Source organism: Malus sylvestris, chromosome 6 (assembly GCF_916048215.2).
Source record: "Malus sylvestris chromosome 6, drMalSylv7.2, whole genome shotgun sequence".
In the NCBI taxonomy this organism is placed as follows: Eukaryota; Viridiplantae; Streptophyta; class Magnoliopsida; order Rosales; family Rosaceae; genus Malus; species Malus sylvestris.
The window spans coordinates 24,869,073-24,878,684 of record NC_062265.1 but is presented as its reverse complement, the minus strand read 5'-3'; the positions used below and the strand labels follow the sequence as shown (position 1 = coordinate 24,878,684).

The following is a 9,612-nucleotide window of genomic DNA, read 5'->3' as shown; positions in this document are numbered from 1 at the left end:
CGATTAGAACTCTTCAAATCGATTGTGAATTGAAATATACTTTCAATTCTCCCTTTAGTGATTATACACCTTCAGGACTTCCACAAACCATGAGTGACACCTAGTAGTATGTCATGACTACCCAAGCTAATTAGAAGAGGTGGAGAACCTATTCAGTTTAGGATTACAATGCAATACAGTCTTTCTCTAATACAATACTCTTGACCACATTGTTTGGTTTGATAGTTTATTCATGTCTACTATCCAATGTGATTCTCTTACTTATATGATTACCTTGGATGTGATTTGGAACGACTTCCTAAATCTCATTCATACTCTGGCCAAAGATTCACTTATATGTGAGAGATCTTAGATTCAAATCTCGAAATGGCTTTCATGATAATCACTAAACTATAGTATTAAGTGGCTTTCATGGTTTAATTTACTTTAGTGGCAAAATAAGTAAGCAACAAGTAACAATTATATAAGAGGCCGTTTGTTAAGGTTTTGATTTTTCATTTTTTCAAAATTAAAAATTTATTTGATAATTGTTTTCAGTTTTTAAAATTGAAAGCTACTTATTTTTAGTTTTCCAAAGTTGGTTTGGTGTTGTTTTTTCAGTCTCACTTTTTTTAAAACAGTGACCAAACAAGTTTTTAAACAATTTAAAATTGAAAACTAAATATTGAAGTGTTATTATATTTGAACTCTATTGCGAAAATTAGATAATCTCATCAAGTCTCGAATTTTAGTACTCGCAAGTAGACGAATTGGATGATAGTATAGCATTGGAGCATGGTTATTAGACCTGGCATTCATGTTATATTTTCCGTTTTCGTGTCGTTTTCGTGTCATACCCGATATCTTAACGGGTCGTGTCATGTAAAACCCGTTAAAATAAACGGGTAAAATCACCTGACTCGAAATCGACCTAATAATATTAACAGGTAATATGACCCGACCCATTACCCGTTAAGGAAAATATATTTTAAACCAATAAATAATCAAATGAAAAACATAATACTAAATAAGTATATACATACCATATTGTCACGTCCAAAAGATAAAAATGCATTTTTCTGTTAAGTATATTTTCGCTTACCTAAATTGATCAAATGGTAAAATTGGAAAATATTGGAATAGAGAAGGGGTTTTTTCATCCAAAAAAGTTCTAATAATATAAGTGAAATAGAATCCAACAATACAGATTTACTCACATTTATCTTATGGTTGTTATTTAAGTAAAGTCTTTAATAGTTTTTTAATTAATGTAGAAGTGTTAAAAATATAGAAAAAATATATAAACGCTCATAAAGACAAGCTTGACAACTTTCATGAAGAGCTTAACTTCGAAATTCACCACTATAATCATATAAATCATAGATCAAAATTTAACCGTTGATTGTTGTTTACATTTACGCTTTATTGTTCTCATCAAATTTTGTTTTTTCAAATTTTCTTTTTTGAAAACATGATTTATTAGAGGATGCAGGAAGATGAACAGTTTGGATCATTGATATTATATTTAGAGTTTTACGGTTAGTGAAAATATTGCTTGATGTTTATAAAGTTTCTACAAACTATATGACATCGACTCATGTTTCAGTTAACCGTAAATATCGAAACGTGATATCAAAGATCTAAACCATTCATCTTCTTACATCCACCAGATGATTATGTTTTCAAAAATGAAAATTTTAAAAATGAAATTCAGTAAGAAGAATAAAGCGTAAATGACAATTGAATGTTAAATATAAAGTTAAGGTTTATGGATTATACTGTTGGATTTCGAAGCTAACCCCTTCATGAAAGTTATAAAGCTTGTCACTATGAGTGATTGTATATTTTTTTTACATTTTTTACACTTCTACAATAATTATTATTAATTTTATTAATTTTTTCCTCAAATAAAAAACATTATTCATGATGGTTTGGAGGATTTTAAAAAAGCTAAACGATAATGCAAGTGTAACCATTATCTACTCGTGGAGAAATAATGATGAATTACGAGTGTTTATATATTCTTTCACATTTTTCATACTTGTATGTATATCTTCTTAATTCTTGCCTACACAAATACTATACTAGTTTATTTTAATTTTGGACAACAACAATGTTAAGTAAAATTTATTGTAGTAATGATAATAAGGAACTCTCATGATAAAAATAAATAATGACTAAAACTTTTTTTTTAAACTTATATAGAATAATAACACAAAACTATATATTTAATATAGAATATATTGTATATATTAATATGGCTATTGTATTTTATAATAAATCTTTTAGTAATTAAATTTTAAAATTATCAAAATAATTTTTTTCTTAACGGGTCGAAACGGGTTATCCATGTGTTACCCGCGTATATACTCGTTATTAACGGGTCACCCGATAATGACCCGATTAATTATCGTGTTGACCCAAAACCCGTTATTTTTGTGTCATTTTTGTGTTGTGTCAGAAACTGCCGAGTCTAATGGATATCATCCCACAGAGGTCGAATTAATTGTAAAAGTCTTATGAACTAAATTGAAACAAATTATAACTAAGAAGCTTTAACGGAAAATAGATATGATTTGAATTAAACTGAAATAAAATAAAGCTTGAATCTAAAATGCATGCAAATAATAAAATGAAAACATAACATAATAAGACTTAGGGCATCCGAAAAACCAATTCTACTTAATTCTCTTAATATGTTATGCTCATGTAGTTCCCCATTATTGATGATCGATTTTCCTTAAATTATTCAACTCCATGGCATCTGGTTGCATCAAAAGTATCCTTACATGTTAACCCTCTATGGCATCTAGATGAATTTAAACAAGTAAGAACCCATTAAATAAGCTCTATGGAATAGTTGGAAAATCACATAAACCCTAATTGCATGGCATCTACAAATAGGTGTTTATGGTATCAATTGCAAGAAGCTAAACCCAAAAAGTATGGCATCTACTCTAACTTGCATCAAATCAACTTAACTAAAACTTAGATGGTGATCAAGCATCTAAATAAAAATCAAACGCATTACGAATAGCAAAAGATACTCAATAAAGGTAAAAACATGATAATAACAATACCACAAGAAAATTAAGTATCCATGATCAGACTACATCATTGCCCAAGCAAAGAAAAAAAAAACAAAGGAAGAACTCTTACCTCTTGCCTCTTGCCACAACCCCCTATGTAGAATAGGTCATATTTTGTATTTTGTGGTTTACTTACTCACAATAGAGAATCAATCTCCATATATAAAACACACGGCAAACAAGGGAATTAAAGACTTTTTTTATTTTTTAACAAACGATATTATCCACATTCAGGGAATGGGCTTAGTCTCACAATGGGCTAGCAATAATGTGGTTCAAATTCTCCTTTGGTGAGAATCGTACCTAAGACCTCTCACTTACTAATAAAGAGGATTACTACTAGACCATATAATACTAAGTGGCTACAATTAAAGGCTAATTGAAATACTTTTAAAACCCACTAAACTCCTAAGCATAATGGACTTTAAGTCCTTATTAAAGAAATGAAAAAATAAACGGAAATAATAAAAACTAGAAATTAAGTCTCTCCTAAATTTCATTAAATAGTATCCCCATATCCATTTGATTCCAAAATCGTAGCATTCTCATCTTCTTACTGTTATGCATGTCTTTGTGCGGTTAATTAGCCTCTTGCTCCACTGGAATTACTCTAGACTAGGCCTGGCAAACGGGTCATGTATGTCGTGTTCGTGTCGTTTTCGTGTAACACTTGTTATCTTAACGGGTCGTGTTATGTCACACCTGTTATGACCTGTTAAGAAAAAAAAATTCTTAAATTTGCACATACCACACATTGCCACATAAATATTACTTCAAAACATTAAAGCACATTTGTCGTTTAAGTACTACATCTACACTTGAAAATAAAACCTAATAAAAGAACATCCATACACTACTAGTCTATTACAAAATATTAAATGTGTAAGGATATGCAAAATGAAAGAGTTTTTGTTTTCAAGGTTGTGAAGCCTTTCTCAAAAGTTTAAAGCTTACTAATGGAACTCAAAGCTTGCATTTTATTCCTTTTACAAAATTCTCAATTTTCATCGATCATCATGAGGAAATTGTATTGGAACTTTGGCTTGATCTATTGCCTTCAAGAGTTATGTTGATGAAGTTTACAGTAAGGCTTTCCACGTTAGAACTCTCTTCCGCATACACTAAGTATAGAAAAATCAAACATTAAAAACCATTCAAATTATGAGAAGTTTACCAAAATAATCATGAAAAGAAATAAAACAATAGTACTATACCATATAAAAATATATTAGCCTCCAACCTAATGCACAATAGACGGCTGAGATTTAATCTCAGCCGATCCAATGGTCACCAATTTTTTTAATTTAATTTAATATATATATATATATATATATAATTATTATAGTTTTTAGGGGTATAAAATTGTTAAATTAATATATATATAATTATTATAGTATTGTTTTAGGATTATAAAATTATTAAATTTGTTTATACCATATTTAGGGCCTCGTATTTAGATCTCGTACAAATACTCGAGGGACTTAAATGTAATTATATGATAAAGGAATGGGTAAATATGTAATAAGTGAAGAGTCCAATTCCTAAGGCTCCTCACCCCTCTCCAAGCTCTCACTCTCAGAGCTCTCTCTCCCTCAGATAAATACATATTCAGTGTGGACGTATCTCAAACCTTGGGGTGAACCACGATACATCTTGTGTTATTTACTTTACTTGCAGATTCACGGTCGCATTTACGTTGTTCCAAGACCTCCGGTTTTGTGCATCAACAAAATTAATATTTTTCTTATCGTGTATCTTGTTACCCACATGTATACCCAAACCAACCTGTTATCTTAACAGGTGCTTATCGGGTTACTCAATAATGACTCGATTCGTTATCGTGTCGACCCGAACACCTATTAATTTTTGTCGTGTTGTGTCGGGTTATCGGGTCGTGTCAGGAATTGTCAGGCCTACTCTACACACTCAAAAAACACATTTTTAACTTCTTTTCGCATAACTCCAATATTAAATGCCTATAATAAAACAATAGAATTTAGTGCATTTAAAATATAAAATCTAAAAGAAATATATAATAAAAATATATGAAAAATGATCACATCAAACTCCAGTGCACATCTAAGTTCACCCTATATATGTTTTTATGATCTTAAAATTCTTTTATCACTGATATGGATTTTTACCACATGTCAAAGTAGGGATAAAAACACTTAAAATACTTGAAAGAGTACACGGTAATTGTAGGATAGCAACTCAAGTAAGGTCGTTTTCCATAAGGATTGAATGAATAATTTGTGTAAAATCAAATCTTAATTAATTATTTAAAACAAAGTTTGGAAAATATTGATTTTAGAATTTAAAATATAAAAAAAACGAATTTAAAATAAAGACAATTAAATAAATCAACTAGAAACCAATTCAAAGAAAATCAATTTAAAGAAACAATAGGGTTCTGCCGTCATCTTAACAATCCTACATAGTTCTTCCAATTACTTATAAATTACCCATGCATATTTGAAGGTTAGGTTTTCCTAAAGTATGCCTTACTTGGAACTTCCAACATAGAACGTATATCTAATAAACAACCCGTCCATGGTGTCTAGATCGAATGTTAACATGCAAAATTTATTAAGTTTTGTGAAATCCTTTTGAAAAACCATATAACTCTTAAGACGTGTTGTCCATCCTAAGAAGTTACAAGTATTAACCACAAGAAGCCTTAGTCAATTTTAGGGACAACCCTCCGTCAAAATTGCATCAACTTATTTTTCTAAATATCCTAATGGTGGCCAATTATCAAGACAAATAGATAGTTTAAACCGGTGATTAATAATTCAAAACTTGCATGCATAATATCATAAGTAAATTGAAAAGAAACTACATACTCTTACTAGGGCTCGTGGCCTCGCCCTAACACACGAAAATTAGTCTTCCAACATAGAACGTCTATCTAATATACAACTCATCCGTGGTGTCCATATCGAATGTTAATATGCAAGATTTATTAAGTTTTGTGAAATCCTTTTGAAAAACCATATAACTCTTAAGACGTGTCGTCCATCCTAAGAAGTTACAAATATTAACCACAAGAAGCCTTAGTCAATTTTAGGGATAACCCTCCGTCAAAATTGCATAAATTATTTTTCTAAATATCCTAATGGTGGCCAATCATCAAGACAAATAGATAGTTTAAACCGGTGATTAATAATTCAAAACTTGCATGCATAATATCATAAGTAAATTGAAAAGAAACTACATACTCTTACTAGGGCTCGTGGCCTCGCCCTAACACACGAAAATTAGTTACAAACAAAACAAAATATTATTAAGAACATGGATAGAAAACACCTTGAAAATAAACTTGAATCTTCCAAAGTAGTGGGTACGTAAATTTTATCTGTTCTCCCTACTATTCCTAATGGCTTAATAGCCTTCTTTATACTAATAGAAAATAAAACCCTACCTAGAAAAGGTATTCTAAAAACTAGGAAACATAATAGAATAAAATAATTAGGAAATACATTCACATTCTAACTTTGGGAAATCTGCCCAGCCACAAATCAGCAACGTTTTTGAACTTTCAGGGCTCCAAAACAGGCCCAAAATGGCTAAAATTAAAGCTTGAGATGTCCCAAACATAATTACAGAAGGCTTTGAACCCAAAAGACATCATCTTGAATGCCAAAAAGCCCAAATAAGCCCAAAACGTCACTTTGACAGCACTTCACGACGCTCCTTTATTTCTTCACCATAAATAAACTGCTTGGTAGAAAAATCTAAAACTTTGATACAATCAAGTTGAGAGACACATGAACGTAATTCGTCCGTTTCATCATGTTTTGCTCCAAAGGAAGGCGGATGTCCTAAATTAAGAATATAAATCAAAGTATCAAAATTCTCATAAAATAACCAATAAATTATAACTAAAAATAGGGTAAAATATATGGTATAATATCGACTCATCAAATGCCCCCAAACTTAGCTTTTTGCTTGTCCTCAAGCAAAACAAAACTCAAAAACAAATATAAGAACTAACAAACTAGAAACTACAAAACTAAGTAAGACACAAAAATTTCACATTCAAGTTGCCAGCCATAGAAAACGTTAAAAATTAGAACATCCTTCCAAAAGTTCCAACTAATCCCACCATAGAGTCTAAGCCATTTAGAATCAATTAGAAAAGAATTCATGAACTTCCTTCTGTGTAAAGTGAACCAACATGGTTAAGGAGACTCAACTAAAATCTTTACATTTCGTCCTCTTTATTTAACACGTCACACATAATAAATTGATTTCTTTTTTTTCTTTTTTTTAGTAACAATAGTGGTCGTGCAATGCCAGTTCCCTTAAGCTTTCGATCCAACCCATGTAGCGAGTTTTAGGTCAATGATTCCCAAACCACAAAGCCTTTACGGCACTAGATGTAGAACACCCTTAAGGACTTATTAACTCAAGCTTAAAAGGCTACGAAAGCAACTAACCATCCTACCCCATGCCAAAACTCTACCATTTGACGTGAGAATTACTACTGATCAGGCAGGACTGACCCGATTACTAAACAAAGTCTCAGGTGGAACAATTATTACTTTATTTATAACAAGAACTAAACTTTACTTTACTAAGAACAAACATTAAAATACACTTAGACTAAAAGTAAATGTTTCAATATCACTTCCCACAAACCATGTTGATGTGAATGTGCAAATTTTCAAAGTATAACTCATGAATTAGTGCCTAATCAACAACAAATAGAAAAGACTCTACTATGAGATTAATCTTCACCATGTCCATTTGTTCTAATATTTAAAATAAACTATGGATATTAACTTAAAATTTGAAAATTTTTATTGATACAAAAGAAAAATTAAAAATTCTTATTTCCCACCCCCAAATTTAAATCACACATTGTCCTCAAGATGTGAAAAATAAAATAAACATGACAAAAATAAAATAAAATTATAAAAAGAACTCAAATGACTAAGACTACCAAAGAAAATGAATAAAAACTAAAAATAAATAAACAAACAAAAAGAAAACAAGCAAATAAAAGAAATTATAAAACAGAAAAAAAAAAATAAAGAAAAGAAAACAGAGGCACCTGGAGACAAAAACGCATCACGTTCGCTGGGATCGAACTCATGAGTTGCAGGAAACCGCAAGATCGATGCGCAGAGCCAACGTGCCAGCCACACGTGCGAAGCCTTCTGATGGGAATCCTAACAGATCGCTAGAGCTATATAAACGAGTTTCAGCTCTCATTTCTCATTTCCAACAAGCTGCCGTTGGAGAGCCACTCTCTCATCTTCTCTCTACCCTTCTTGCATTTATCTCGGTTCTCTCATCCACAACACAAACATACACCCTCTAGCTGCTCCGCGAGTCCCATCTTCTTTATTTGTTCATTGCTCTGAATGCAGGCAAAGGTTCTTTGTTTCAATTTCGATTTGTGCATTTCAGGAAAATAGACCAAAACTAACACATGCATGTGGTCTTTCTTTGTGCAACGAACTTTGAGCTGACGTCAGTACCATGGAAGAGACAAGAAGTGCTCAGATCCAAAGCCAAAGGCATAATTTCTGACTCTTCTTCTTTGATCCGTTCTCGCATGTGTTGGATCAGTGAATTTCTATATGCTTATGTATTGCTTTCCCATGTGCTTGCATGAACTGTGATGAATGATGAGTCAAAATGGTGTGCACAAAACTGGATCTGTATCTTGACTGGATGAGCCATGCTCTCTGTGCAACATGGATCCCTCCCCCAAACTTCCGATCATGGTGTCGACCCACTCAGAGGTAAAAATGTCTGATCCTCTAAATTCAATTTCAAGTCTAAGCTTAGATTAGGAAAAATTAGAAGATGAATGTCTGATGTATGTGTGCTCCCTGTGTAGGAGCTGCAGAATGGCGACCCAACATAGCAAACAACATTAAATGTCTGGAGCCTATTTGATGTAGAAAAGAAAGGTATAGATATGTATCCCTTCAACTCTTATTTGTGAGTTGTAGGAATATGATTTTCATCTGCTCATAATTGTTCTATATGTTTTTGCATTTCTCCATTGATATATGTTTGAGCAAAACTATATGCATATGGATGACCCTGATGACTGTGTTCTTCTATGTACTGCTTAGACCCCCATAATTGTATGTAATGAAATTTATGCAAGTGAGAGAAAGTGAGCGAAAAGCTCCAAACAATGCAGAGAGTAGCACAGTAAATCCCCACTATGAGTATTTCACAACTAATTTCCATCCGTTGAGGTCTGATGAATGTGGATGAATGATGAATGTATGAATGCTGCTGAATGCATGATTCAGTTGAATTTTGCGCGCTTAGTGGATATTTAAGGCCCTTCGAATCCAAATGCAACCTGCAAAAGCACAGATTAAAAATCTAATTAGAATAAGTCCCAAAATAAAATACTGATTAACTATAAACAATTGCTGTTTTTGTGTTTTTCAATTTTCTAATTTTTTTTTATATATGCTTTTGTTGTTGTGATAATGAATAAAAGGAAGTAAATAAAATCAACAACATAAAGAAGAAAAGAGTTTAAAAAAAATTGGGTTGCCTCCCAATT

The 9,612-nt window shown here is 31.7% G+C and overlaps 1 long non-coding RNA gene across 1 annotated transcript; it reads left to right on the top strand.

Moving 5' to 3' along the window:
• Positions 1-8,785: 8,785 nt before the first annotated feature.
• On the top strand, positions 8,786-9,023 carry LOC126625153 (uncharacterized). Its single transcript, XR_007624345.1, has 2 exons — positions 8,786-8,824; positions 8,923-9,023. It is a non-coding gene; the product is annotated as an uncharacterized LOC126625153 (long non-coding RNA).
• Positions 9,024-9,612: the final 589 nt, after the last annotated feature.